The sequence below is a fragment of the Camelus dromedarius genome, chromosome 8 (genome assembly GCF_036321535.1).
Source record: "Camelus dromedarius isolate mCamDro1 chromosome 8, mCamDro1.pat, whole genome shotgun sequence".
Classification (NCBI taxonomy): domain Eukaryota; kingdom Metazoa; phylum Chordata; class Mammalia; order Artiodactyla; family Camelidae; genus Camelus; species Camelus dromedarius.
The window spans coordinates 59,129,219-59,143,287 of NC_087443.1; the positions used below are offsets into that span (position 1 = coordinate 59,129,219).

A 14,069-nucleotide genomic window follows, 5' to 3' on the forward strand; every position below is an offset into this window, starting at 1 on the left:
GGATGAGAGAAGCAGCCAAGAGAGCCATCAGAGTTGTGGGAAGACCACATGGAAAATGGTGAGGGCTATGACCTCCCAGAGCTGCTTGGCCAGAGGACCCATGGATTCAACTACAGCTGAGTTTGCTGCTCAGACCTGGCTGGGTGGTCTCCACCCCCACTAGACGTGCAACTGAGGCCAAGGGAGAGCGAGCCTGCCGGGCTTTAGGTGTACAGACACCAAGTTCACAACATCACACTACAGAAATGGTCTCCTGGGAATAGGTTGCTGTGTGCTGGAAGGTGAAGCTCTGGTCAGAAGTGAAGGTGGCTGGGGGGCATTACTGACGGTTTTAAGAGCTGGGGAAATATGGTAACTTGGTACAAGCACAGGGCAGGTGTAAATACACCAAAGTGAGAAAAGGAAAACTATGAAAGGTGGGGAACAACATGAAAAGGTGAGGGTGGGAGAGTAGGGCAAGTGAGGGGCCAGGCAGCCAGGACTGCTGCGAGTGGGATGGGAGCCAGAGTTTAGAGGACAGTAACAGACACGCCCCAGAGGCAGGTGAGAAGGGATACTCTGATTGTATCTCCCAGAGTGTCTCTTAAACCCCTAAAAAGTTCAACGTATACAATCTGCAAAGTTTCATTTTAAGTGGAGGCCCAATCCCAGTGAGAAGAATCCGTGCAATGAGCCAGCTGGCCATAGTGCTAGGACTAGAACTTGAACCTATGTGCCAGACCACTCCTTTGTTAGAGGATTTGGAAGGGGTGGGGAGGGGGAGCCAACAGGAACCCTGGGCTTGAAAACCTAAACTCCAGCAAGAGAGTTGAAAGCATCTGTGTCACTCAGGAACCCTGGGGCAGGGAAGGGCCAAGTCCCTACATGTCTGGACATGGGGGGAGGGAGCCTGGACATACTAATGACACGTTAGCAATGTGGGGCAGCAGCCCATTGGCCCTAGCCCTGCCCAGCACCTGTGGCTCTCTGATCCCAAGCATGTCAGCATGGAGATGGATTTCCACAGAGGGGGCTCTGAGAAGCCGGTGGCTGTCACTTTGACTTGCGGGGGGGTGGGGTGTGGTGGGGGGTTGACCTGCCACTTACTGATGGAGAGATGTTAGGGCAGGAATTGGCCAAGCCACTGATTTACAATCAAAATTGCAGGGCAGGGGTCTGTGTTTCAACCCCAGGCTAACAAAAAGGCCACACGAACCACCCTGGAGCTTCCATGCCTCAAGACAAGACTTCCTCTAAGGACATGCTCAGTCATCCCAGCTTTCTCTTAACCCATAAGCGTGCCACAGCCACTAAACTAGAGTGATGTGCCGAAAGAGCCACTTCATCATGCCCCAAGTGGCTCCCAGCCCAGGAAGCAGCCACTGGACACTGAAGCCCCGAACTACAGCCAGGAAGTGTTGTCCTCACTTCCCTCCCCTGCTGACATTTTTCTCTTGAAGATAATCCATTAATAACTGGTAAAGACAATTACCTGGGGTTGGAAACATAATAGCCACTTGGAAATCATTCAAGCAGGCAATTGGGCTCTTTAGACTTTTGAGGACTGGGGGCCAGGTGAGGGGCGCCAGCACAGACACACAGACACCTCTAAAGGAGGCCTGTGGCAAGCCTCTGACTGGCCACAGGATTAAATTAGTGTCAAGGTAAGTCAACAGAGAGAGAGATGGGAGGCATCTGGAACCTGAATCCCTGCCACTCCCTCAAACTCTGAGCTCCCAGCAGGCTGGGGTGGGGATGGGAACACCTACCCTGGGACTCCTGTCCTCCATTCCTGCCTGCCCACCCTGACCCTGTCCATCTGCCTCTAGGAGGAGTGCCTCTCACCTTCATGCCCCACGAAGGCTTTCTTAACTGCCTGGACATGACACCCAGAAACATTTCTTTCCAAAAGCTGCCCTTTTCCTTTGCTTAACCATGTGAAATAGGGAGGAGAAGGAGGAAGAGTAGAGAGTCCCCCTGGCATTTAATGAGCACCTAAGAGTTTAACCAAATCAAACATTCAGTGAAAAACTACATAAGCAACGAACTGATTTGGAGCCAGGTCCTGCTGGGACATTCACCAAGACTCACACCCAAACCATGGGGACTGCCAAGGGAAAGGGACAGTAAACTCATGCTTAACAAGAAGAGGCAGGAGCCACTGGCTCCCCAGGGGGCTTGACTAGCCTTCTTCTTAGTCCCTGCCACACCCTGATCTCACCTTCATGGGACAAATGGTATTTTGGGATTATCTTCCCATCTTCCTTTTGAGATCATGGACTGTCTTGTGGCTCTTGTGTACTCAAGTGCCCAGCACAGTGCCTGGCCCAAAAGAGGCACCCAGAACAAATCTGTGGACTTCAACTGAAAGGGCCTTCCAGAGCTGGCAGCCAACAAGGCTGGGGAAGCTTGTCAAATGGGCTGTGAAGGGGGTCCCTCTGCTCCCTAGAGGAGTAACTCCCAAATCACCAGACTCAGACCTGAATGACGCATGACACAGTCATACACTGTTGGTGCAGCTCCACAACCAGACAATAGATGAGAAGTACCAACAATATCTAAAAATTCATGTTAGCACATGCACACATGCACATGCTCTCTCAGCTTGAGGGTCTGAAAGTCATCCTGACTCCATAAACTCTAGTCTTTTTGGACCAGAAAGCTGTTACCAGAAGCCAGCCTTTTATAATTTCTCATCTAGTCCCAGACCTTACCTAGATCCCCAACCTACCTCACTGGTCCCCTGGCCCCAGCTCAGGCAAACCTGGAATCACAGAGATCATTACCAGGCCCAAGAAGCACACATAGGAGCTCTCACATCAGAGCAAGACACCAGGAAAATCAGGGACTCTGGTACTCAAGCTGAGGGATAGAAAATAATAAGATAACGGAAAAGAGGAAAGGATTATAGGAAGGAAAATTAGCTGGATGCTAATTTTCTTAGCTGGACTAAATTAGCTGGGAGGGTGAAAAGAAGGTAGATTCCTGCTGCCTCTGCCTTAATTTAGCCCTCCTTAATTACAGTAATAATTGACAGAGCACTTGCTGTGTGCCAGGTTCTGACAGGTGTTTCAAAAGCACTACCCCATCTAATTCTCATAGCCCTGTGCAGCAGGTACCACTTTCCTTATTTTATAGGTGAGGAAACTGAGGCACAGAGAGGTAGAGTGACTTGCTCTAGCTCACTAGCTGGACTGGAATTTGAACCCAGTCAGTCTTAATTCCAGAACCCAAGTGATTTTACACCCTTTGACCTATAAGTTCTCTCCTGAGCACCTAGTATAATGCTGGACCCATATTGAAAACTCAAACGCTTACTGAATGAACGAATGGACAAATGAACAAATGACTCCACCTGGAAGAAAAAAGGAGCGACTGAGGGGCTCTGAGGAGGGGCAGCAGAAGGGGCGTGCTCAGCAGCTGTGCCCCGTGGCTGGCCTGGAGCTGCCCAGCTGGCCCAGGCCCCAGCCGCCTCTGAGCTGGGGCTGACACACTTTGGCAAGGGAGGCCACCAGAGCTGTCACATCATTCACCAACATGCCCATCAAGTGTATTCAGTTCTCTTCAACCCGCACTGGCATTTTAATTACTGTTGGGTAAACTAATTTGTACAAATGAAGGCCGGGCTGCCTAATAGAATATGCAAGCTCTCTGACCTCTGACAGGCACTGACACGAGATACAAAGGCCGCCGAGGAAGGCTTTTTATCTGAGCCTTATTACTCTCTATTACTCCAATTAGTCAGGCTCCAGTGCTCCTAATTGGAGGAAAAATTGCAATTAAATCAATTTTTGATGGGCTGCAAGTGGGCTCCCGAACCGCCCTGCTTGTGAAACACTGATATTATAGCAGCAAAGGTCACAGGCTTCATCGGCACCTGGGGGTCCCTCGATTTCCCTTGGCCCCCTCCTAAAATGCCTCAAGGAAACCCCTGCCCCTCCATCAGCTCGGCCAGCAAGGGTGGGAAGGAGAGAGTCATTAGAACATGTCAGGTCTCATTGCTGCTGCTGCCATCTGCCAACCTGCGCCATTGACATCATTATAGCAACTAAGTCCCAAAGCATGAATGCAGTGCGAAGGTCACACAAACTCACTGGGTGCAGAGAGGCCAGGAGCAGGAGTGCAGTGACAGCGCTGTGAGGGAAGGACCAGTGGAGTGGGAACAGGAGGTCAACAGAAGTCAGGAAGAGGAGAGACATAGTCCAGGGAAAATGAAGTGTGAGTCAGCCAGTTTCCAAGATCCAGCCAACAGGGCACCCTAGGCCACCCAAGGGGAAGGGAAATAGATGTACTTGGGAAGGAAAAAAAAAAAAAAAGAGAGAGAGAGACAAAGAAATCTTGTTCTCTCCAGCAAACATCCCACCTTGCAGCTGGGGAAACACCCACCTGAATGCTGTACACAGACCAGAAGGCTGACAGTCACATCAGTGATGGGGGCAGGAGCACACTGTGGGGCCTACCATCCATAGCAGTCCCTGCCTATAAAGGCTGGGCAGGGGGTGCCCAGAACTAAAGCTGTAAGACCAGGGGAGGGGAAGAAGGTAAACACAACTTTGTCCATCAAACTAAAGGATAACAAGACCGAGAAGCCTATCTGAAGCTTGAATGAGTAAAGTTTAAGGCAAATAAAAAGAAGTTCCATTTCACACAGCAACTGGCATATACCACTACCTCAAAGAGATGGTGCAGACAGAAAATACAAATTCAAAAGACATTTAGCCAACTTCATGGATGACTGAAACAAAATAAGTTAACAGGGAAAGAAGGATGTGCCTTGCCTTCAAGGGGTCAAGACCAAAAACATGTTGAATAAATGCTGGTCCATCTACTTAATGGAATATTACACAGATATTTAAAATGATGTTCCCAATGAATACAGATAAGATGCTTATGATACTATTATAAGAAAAAAACGTTAGGGTACAATTATTTTAAAACTATTTTAAAATACAACTATTTTAAAAATAACCTGTGAAAGGTAAAGTAAACACAACTTTGTTCATCAAACTAAAGAATAATAAGACAAATTTTTTTTATTACAAAGGAAGCAAGAATATACAATGGTGAAAGGACAGTCTCTTCAAAAATGGTGTTGAGAAAACTGGACTGCTACTTGCAAAAGAATGAAACTAGACTATCTTACACCATACACAAAAATTAACTTAAAATGGATTAAAGACTTGAATGTAAGACCTGAAACAGTAAAACTCCTAGAAGAAAACACAGGCAGTAAGCTCCTTGACACTGGTCTTGGCAGTGATTTTTTTGGATCTGACTTCAAAAGCAAAAGCAACAAGAGCAAAAATAAACAAGTGGGACTACATCAAACTAAGAAGCTTCTGTATAGCAAAGGAAATCATCAACAAAATGAAAAGGCAACCTACTGAATGGGAGAAAGTATTTGCAAGTCATATATTCAATAAAAGTTAATATCCAAAATGTATAAAGAACTCATACTACTCAATTGCCAAAAGACAATTTGATTCAGACATGGGCAGAGGACATGAATAGACATTCTTCCGAAGAAGACATACAGATGGCCAACAGTCACAAGAAAAGATGTTCAACATCATTAATCATCAGGGAAATGCAAATCCAAACCACAGTGAGATATCACCACACCTGTTAAAATGGCTATTATTAAACAGACAAGAGGTAAGTGCTGGAGGGTGTGGAGATAAGGGTACCCTCGTGCACTGTAGGTGGGAATGTAAACTGGCGCAGCTACTATGGAAAACAGTATGGAGTTTCTGCAAAAAAAATGAAAAATAGAACTATCATATGATCCAGCAATTCTACTCCTGGGTATTTATAAAAAAAACAAACAAAAATACTAGTTTGACAAGATATATGCATCCCCATGTTCACTGTAGCATTATTTACAACAGCCAAGAGATGGAAACAATCTAAGAGTGTATTGATGGATGAATGGATAAAGAAGATGTGGTATGTGTATGTATGTATATGTATGTATGTGTGTGTGTATACATCAAACTATGTATGTGTGTGTGTTCATCAAACACACACACACACAATGAAATACTACTCAGCCATAAAAAAGTATGAAATCTTGCCATTTGTAACATGGATGGGCCTTGAGGGCATTATGCTAAGTGACATAAGTCAGACAGAGAAAGACAAATACTAAATGATTTCACTTATATGTGGAATCTAAAACAAACAATCAAAACAAAATTAGCTCATAGATACAAAGAACAGATTGGTGGTTGCCAAAGGGGAGGCAGGTAGGGGATAGGAGAAATGGGTAAAGGGGATCAAAAGGTACAAACTTCCAGTTATAAAATAAATATATCATAGAGATGTAATGTACAGCATGGTGACTATCGTTAATAATACTGTACTGCATTTTCGAAAGTAAGAGAGTAAGTCTTAAAAGTTCTTACCACAAGAAAAAAATTCTTGTACTTATGTAAGTAGACAGACGACAACTAGACTTACTGTAGTGATCATTTTGCATTGTATACTAATATCAACTCATTAAGTTGTAAACCTGAAATGAATATAATGTTATGTAACCATTATACCTCAATTTAAAACATAGCCTGTGTATAGAAGAGGAAAGAGTGGAAGGAAACATACTAAAAAGCTTTAAGTGATTGTGTTTGGACAATAGAGCAATTAGCAATTCTTTCTTCTTTTAAATTTTATTTTCTGAATCTTCTTTAATGAGCATGCAGTACTTTTTAAAGGGAAAAGCATATTATTTACATCTTGTAAAAGAAAACACAATATAATCACACACTCCTGTCCATTGACTCATGGCCAGAAGCAGGTGGATCTGATTATAAGCTGCCTGCTGGAGCAGGTGTCAGCAATGGTGGCCCTGGCACATCTTGCACTGAAGCTTTGGGATTGACCAGTGGCCCAAAGTTAGGACAGGAAGCCCCAGATCAGAAGGGAGGGGCTCCACGAGACTCTTTCTCCCAACTAGGCACTGGCCAGTAGGGAGCAAGACGGACTCCTGACTCCCACAGCTGGCAGAGACCTGGAACACCTCACCCAGTGTTTGTCTGTCTGTCTGTCTCTCTCTCTCTCTTCCTCCCAGCCCCCTGCCCCCTGCCGCCAAACACACAGCCCCTCTCAGCCTATGTGCATCAGGATAGGGTGGTGCAAGTAGGCCACCTAGAGTGTCTGGAGGCTGGGGCTCCCAATGCTCACCTCCCACTGCAACTCTATCAAACAAGAGCAACAAAGCAGGCTTTCTGCTGCCCCAGAGAGAAGGGCAGTCCAGCAGCTGGGAAATGCCTCTACAGAAACACAAATGGTTATTTTCCATTTTAACCAGTGGTAAGAGGGCAGCCTGGCCAAGGATGTAAGACCCTGGCCCAGGCTAAACAAGAGGAGGCTCAAGATAGAGGCTGCTCTTCCCAAATGTACCAATTCTACTCAAAAAGTAGAAGCTTAGAAACCTGAGCAATGGAAGGGCAGAATTAATAGAGAAAAAATTAACTACATCAAAAACAAAAACTCAGAGTACAATGGAGTAACATGTTCATTCAATCTATTGAGTTTAATTAGATATGTTTAAGAGTTTCTACACTCTATTTTCCATCTACATGGCCTCTAAACTCAAGCTTCATCCACTCTCAAGAAGAAGAAATGGCTATATGTTGCAGTGCTAAAGATAAAACAGATCAGGTCAGACTTCCTGAGAAATGATGCAATACTCACAAAACTATGGACCCAACAAATGGCATGGAAAAAGAAGAAATACATATGGTCATTATTTGCAGACAATATAATTGTCTACCTAGAAAATCCAAAAGACTCAAGTAAAATTATTACAACAAATTCCAGGGTTGGATGAGGTGGATGGGAGCATGGGCTCAGGGCTCCTGGCTCTGCCACCCAGTAACCATATGATCTTGGATGAGCTATTTAACTGGGCTCTAATGCCCAGTTTCTTTGTCTGTAAAACAGAAATAATAATAGGATATAGGCATAAGTTTGTTGTAAAAATTACATGAGATAAGATGCTTAGAGTAGTGTATGGCACATAGCAAATAACCACAGATGTGAGCTCTTATACACCAACAATCCACCCCACCAAAATGAAATCAGAAATCCATTTACAAAAAAGAATTAAGAAACTGTAAAATAGCCAAGAATAAACATAACAAAAAACAGAAACAAAAAACCAAAAAACCAAGACAGCCTCATATAAAAAATTATACTGTATCCTTTACTAAAGGACATAGAATTGCTTAATAAGTGCAGAGATCTGGCATGTTCCTGGATGGGAAGTCTCAAGATTACAACTGTCAGTTGTCCCCTAATTAATCTAAAAATTCAATATAGTCTCATCCAAACAAGATTTTTTACTTAATCAGCTGATTTAAAAATTCATGTGGAAGAGGAAATGCGCAAGAATAACCAAGAAGTATTTTTAAAAGAGCAATAAGAAACAAGTCACTCCACCAGATATCAATGTTCATGCCAAAAAAGACAAACAGATCAATGGATCAGAATAAAGAATCCAAAGTCATACCTATACATCTGCAGGGAATCAGTAGATCCTAAATGTGGCCTTTAAAGACAGTGGATAAAGAATGAACTAATCAATAAATAGTACAAAAACCATAGGGTGCACGTTTGGAAAAAATAAAATTAGAGCCCTAACTCACAGCAGACATCAATTCCAGATGGATTAAAGACATAAACATTTTAAAAACTATACAAAAAACCATAAATGTATCAGAAGAAAACACAAGAAAATAGTTTTACAATCCTGAAGTAGGAAAGACATTTCATAAGACAAAACAAAATTCTGAAGCCATAGGGGCAAAGATGACAGAACTACTCTCCAAATAACAAAAACTTTTACACAACAGCAGACACTGTAAACAATAGACTGAAAGGAATTACCAGATATACGCAGTAGTCAAAAGAGTAATACCCAGAACATACAGAGATCCTACAAATCACAGGGGGAAAAAGTAGAAAAATGAGCAAAAATTTTTCAATAAGTAATCTATAGGAAAAAAATACATTTGGCCAAAAAGCACATGAAGTAACATTAAACCTCCTAGTAATCAAAGAACTGAAAATCAGAAAAACAATGAAAATGATTGCAAACACTTATATAGCATTTACTAAGTGTTGGCTACTGTTCTAAGCACTTTATAAAATTAGTTCACTTAACCCTCAAAACATTCCTACATATTTGAGGATATTCTTCTAAGTATGATAATGGTATAGTACTTACATTTTAAAAGCATCACTGTTTTTCAGAATATACACTGAAATATTTATTTATATGCCTGACATTTGCTACAAAATAATATGGGCGGGAAAAGTGAGTGAGCAGTATTGAAGAAAAATTGGCTGAGAGTTGATAATTATTCTGCTTTTGTATATTTTGAAATTTTCCATAGTAAAAAATTTTAAGTCACTGAGGTATGTACTACCAGTACCATCCCCCTTTTACAGATGAGGAAATGGAGGAAAAGAAATTAAGTAGCTCACCAAGGTCACACAGCTAGCAGGTGGAAAGACTCATGATTTGACCTCAGCCAGTGGGGTTCCAGAGTCCAATTCTTAATCACTATTCTATACCTACTCCCCAAATTACATATCATTTTTTACCCTCTGGAGAAACAAAAAAATTTTAATCAGATATTATCTAGTACCGATAAGTGTAAGAGGAAATAGGTATTTATATACTGTTTGTGGGTATATAATTTGCATCTAAAAACTTTTAAATGTACTTACCCCTCAATCCAGCAAGTCTTTTCTAAGTATCTTTCCTACAAAAATACCTGATTATATGCACAAATAGGCAAGTACACAGTTACTTCCTGAGATATTGTTTGTAATAGCAAACCACTGGAAGCAACCTACGTGTCCATCAAGAGCAGGATGGCTAAGTAAATGATGGTGCATCCATATTATTCTGAACTAGAATGTAGCAGTAAAAAAGAATGTGTTCTGACAGCAAAGGACCTCTGAGCCACATGGGCACCAGAGGAAAAATTTAAGTTGCAGAACAAATGCATAATGTGAGCTTAAAACAAAGCAACACTTTGCATGTATGTATATATATAGACATATATACTCATGAAATGTGATGTCTGATGTTTGCTTCAAATTAGAAGATCTAGAGTGACACATACCAAGACTTCCAAAAAAAAAAAAAAAAAAAAGGAAAAGGATGGAGGAAGGGGCCACAGGAAACTGAAGGGAATTTTAATTTTATATTCTATGTTTTTTAAACCGTTTGAACTTTTCACAATTGGGACATATTTACATATTACTTATCTGAAAAATAAAACAAAATAGAAAATGAGAAATTAAATGGAGGATGGTAATAAGAATATTCATTTTGAAGTTGCCTTAAAGAAGGGTTGTATATTGGTGGCACCCTGAATTCAATGTGATTCAGAATAACACACAAACCACATGGTCTCATGTCTCCTTCCTGAACCTGGTTTCCAAGTGATTAAGGCCTGGAAACAGTTACCTATGCAAATTCTTTGCTCTTGTATTATATACTCTCCAAATATCTGTTTCATAACCACTTTCTCAGTAAAGAGGTTAACAACAAGCTTCTTCAAACAGGTGAGCTACTGAACTCTGCTGCTAGCCCATCAGAGCCTGACTTACCCAACAACAGTGCCCTGTACTTACTAGGTACTCAATTGACAGTTGCTGCTATGGCTAGCTAAGCCTGAAGCACAAAATACATTTCCAACTTCAAAACAAATCACTTTTTCCTTTTAGGCAGTCCATTTTGTCATCATGGTAGTGGTCAGGCCCAAGGCTGGGCCACCAGCCTGCTAATGTCTTCTCCTGGGCATGGGTGGCCCACATGGTCTGGTGATCATTGGGGAGACTGAGGCCAGAAGAGCTCTCATGTTTTTTCAGGTTTCCTTATGAATATAAGTGGCTGGTATTTCAACATGGGTATGAGATGGAAGGATGACAAGAACCACCAGGATCAACTGCGGCTCTCCAAACAGAGAGGAAAGGAGAGCTCAACTAGAGAGCTGCACAGATAAGACGGACACCAACTCCACAAGTTTATTTTAAAATCTTATTCTTCCTAAACATATGCACATTAACAAACCACAGAGGGACCCTGAGACTCAAGACTTGATCCAGATTTGGGCATGAGCATTACATGTTTATAACACAAACAGAGAAGAGAGATGAGGACAGGTCAAAGAGGAATCTGTGTGACCTGTGATCCTGAGGTCCTACATTCCTGACCCACTGTCACATTTAGGCCAAGCGATGGAGTTCCCTAGAGACTGATTGGCTTGGCTCTTATTTTGATTCTCAATAGCACATAAGCACCAATGTGGGGTATTTTCCTGTGACAAGCATCAAAGTACAATCAAGACTTTTGAGAAAGAAGTTCTCTCTGAGGAATCAAAGGACAGGAGAGCCCACAGACTATCTACCATGTGCCTGCCTGACTGGCCTTCCTTGTCCACTGGCATCGTAACTCTGGCAGGGCTTAAAGAGAGAGAGGTCCTGATGACTAACCAAAAAGGGTCCCACACTGATATCAAGCAAGCTGAAAAAAGGGAGGTGGAGCGTGTGAGTGTTGATCTACAGATTCACCACCACCATCTGCATCCCTGAACCATTTCTCTTCCATCAAAACAGGCAGAGAAGAAGGGGAGGTGAAGCTCCACATTCCTCAACCTAATCTGATTGCTACAGCATTTTCCACCATTACCCTGAAGGAGGTGGGGGTGTAGTGGTCAGTCAAGGAGAGGGGAAGGGGTGTTGTGGAGGTTGATAGGCCAGTAAAGCCTGCTAAGCATCATAAATTATACACAACAGGGCTACAGAAGTAGGCTCCATGAGAAGTAAAAAGGAGAGGACTGTGTGTCTCCATAATGGTAGGTAAAACCTATTCCTTAAGAAAGAAGGGTTCTGTTGTAGAGGAGGGCAACCAGCAAACCTTGGTGTGCAAATTCAACCAATAACTCTTGTTTTGACTCCTTCCCTGTGAAGGGAGACATGACGGGCCCCAGAGTCCTCACACTGGCACAGACTGAGGGTTACTTTACAGGGTGATGTGGAAGGATCATGAGGCTGGAAACAGTAGAAAAGTGGGGTTACTCAGGTCCTTTTCTGCAAGACTTCCATTACAGGGTTTCTCAGGAAGGCCAAGTTCTGAGGAACTTCCTTGCTTCCAGATTAGTTGGCAGCACCAGGAATCTTGACCTTGAACTTTGTTCCTCCTCAAGATTACCTGCTCTCTCAACAACAGCACTAAAGAGTGGAGAGGCAGCAGTCTGTGTTCCATCCTGTTCTACTGGAGTCCTAGAGTCTAATTCAGTTATTTTCCTCTGGAGGAGGCCCAGCCAGGTCGGGTCTGTGCCATCCCAGGACTTGGCTCCAGTCTCTCTCTGCCAGACTAGGAGTGTGCTGGGCCACTGTTCATTTGTCCAACCTCATGTATTTGCAGTCAGGGTTTTACTCCTATGCATGTCAAACAAAGTGGCAGGTTTTTCTAAGGACAACATCAACAGCTTACAAAGAAGGCATTTCTTATCAGCAAATCAGTAATAAAGTGAGGAAGAAGAGGTTAAAGGCTGCAGTGCCACCGTTCCCTCCAGACTGACTGACTGAGAGCTGGTGGCCAAGGCTCTGAGCTCAGTGACCATCCATGTACTAGCGCCATCTGCCTAGACACCTTAGGACTGGATGTCAAGAAGTAATTTGCTCTTTATGAAAACAGTAGGTGCTGATTGTTCTGTCTGCCCTATTGGCTCCCTCTATATAGGTGATTCCTGAGCAGCTTCCCATGTTCTTACACACTCTAACTCCCCGGCCACAGTGAACTGGTCAAAGGGTGGGCACCTTACCCAAACAAGGCCAATGAATCTCTGCCCTGGGATTTCTGAATGCCAGCCACACTCCATGACTTAATCTGTGAGCTGCCAAACTCAGGAGCTCTTGGCAGCCTCTGGAATAAGCTGGTCAGCTAGGAAAAAGGAAGGAGCTGAGATCCAAGAAGAAACAGAAATGAGCACCCCAGAAGGATAAGACCTGACAGCATTGTGGTCTCTGGGTCCAGCTAATCCTGAGCCCTGCTGTATTTCTGCTTTTCCTTTGGCTTGTATGCTCAGATTTGCCCTTGGATTTATAAGCCAAACATTCCCCATTATATTTAACTTAACGTGAGTTTGGTTTCTGTCACTTACAACCAATTTGTCCTGACCACTACAGAACCTCTATTCAGTAGTTGCTGGGCTTCTCACCCACCTGAATGTCCTAACAGACGAGCAAAGGGCTTCGCCAGGCACCTACTGGGCACCTTGAGGCCTGGGTAAGAACAGACACCTCAACCATGAAACCAATAGCTGGTGAGCCTGCTAGGAGAGCAGATAAACAGGGCAGCACAGTCTGGCCTCGAACTTCAGAAGAGGGATGACGTGTTCTCTTACACCTTGGACCAAAGAGAGTGCCAGGGAAAAAACCTACTCTCCCACACCCAGTAGTGGCTGAGGAGACAGTCTGCACAACAGCAGATAACCAGGATGCTGCTTCAGCGATGTGATCACAGTTTCTAAGGAAGAAGGCTCTGATCTTCCGAGATTTGGCCTCTGGGATTCTTTTTTAAAGACTGATTAGAGTGAAAGTTCTGCTGGAAATCACAAGGCTCACTCTGATGGGACAGAGTTTGGTCCACTCTCAGACTCTTTCATTTTCAACAACTATGGTGCCAGGTATCTGAGAAATAGGCAATTTAATGATACTTTCCACACACTTACCTAACTTGAATAAGGACACACAAAATAATTAACACGGTGATGAAAACACAGGAGTTAATTTTACTATTTTCTCTTTGTGTATGTTTGAAAATTTTCAAAATTAAAGTTTAAAAATACATACACCCAAAATGAAAACTCTGTAACCCCAAGTAATTCCTTTGTTACAACTTCTTTTATCTCTTTCTTACCTTGACTCAGTAGTAATGGCTCCAAAACCAAGGGAAAAATAAATCTGACCATACGAGCAAACTCAAATATTCCACTGCTGAATCCCTCTGAGTGACACACATAAACCAAAAAAAAAAAAAAAAAAAAAGGCAGAAGGAACCAAGCAGAAAG

At 43.1% G+C, this 14,069-nt stretch overlaps 1 protein-coding gene across 6 annotated transcripts in view; it reads right to left on the bottom strand.

The window, feature by feature from the left end:
* FBXW4 (F-box and WD repeat domain containing 4) overlaps positions 1–14,069 on the bottom strand; it is an 85,080-nt gene that overhangs the window by 20,716 nt on the left and 50,295 nt on the right. The window lies entirely within an intron of this gene.